The following is a 540-nucleotide window of genomic DNA, read 5'->3' as shown; positions in this document are numbered from 1 at the left end:
ACAGCAACAAGAAAAGCAAGAATTAGTAGAAACTCTTTTAGTAACTCTCGCACCTCCACCAATAGCAACAACAACAACAACATAAAAAACAACAACAGCAACAACAATAACAGCTACATGAATATTATATAAAAACACAAAAAAGCACAAATAAAGTAACGACACCAGTGAAATAGCTTAAAATATCTGATTTCTATTGTTGTTTTTGTTGTTGTCGGTGTTGCTGTTGTTGTAATTGTTGTTTTTGTTGTTGTTGTTGTGTCTCTTATCTTTAGTTAATCAGTTTATGGCCTCCAGCTCATGCTGGATTAGGAATACTGCATAGATCTTGATACTGCATCAATACGTTAGCTGTATGTATGTATGTATGTATGCATGCATGCATGTATATATGTGTGTATGTATGTATGTATGTATGTATGCATGTATATATACTCTCACACACACACATATATATATACATATATACATAAATATATATACACCCAATACACACACATATATGTATATGTGTGTATATATATATATATATATATATAT

General features: G+C 30.2%; 1 protein-coding gene across 1 annotated transcript in view; it reads left to right on the top strand.

Moving 5' to 3' along the window:
• The window catches only part of LOC106874344 (uncharacterized), a 49,792-nt gene that overhangs the window by 10,838 nt on the left and 38,414 nt on the right, over window positions 1–540 (top strand). The gene's annotated exons all lie outside the window — the stretch shown is intronic.

The sequence above is a fragment of the Octopus bimaculoides genome, chromosome 10 (genome assembly GCF_001194135.2).
Source record: "Octopus bimaculoides isolate UCB-OBI-ISO-001 chromosome 10, ASM119413v2, whole genome shotgun sequence".
NCBI lineage: Eukaryota > Metazoa > Mollusca > Cephalopoda > Octopoda > Octopodidae > Octopus > Octopus bimaculoides.
This window is presented reverse-complemented; position numbering and strand designations above follow the sequence as displayed.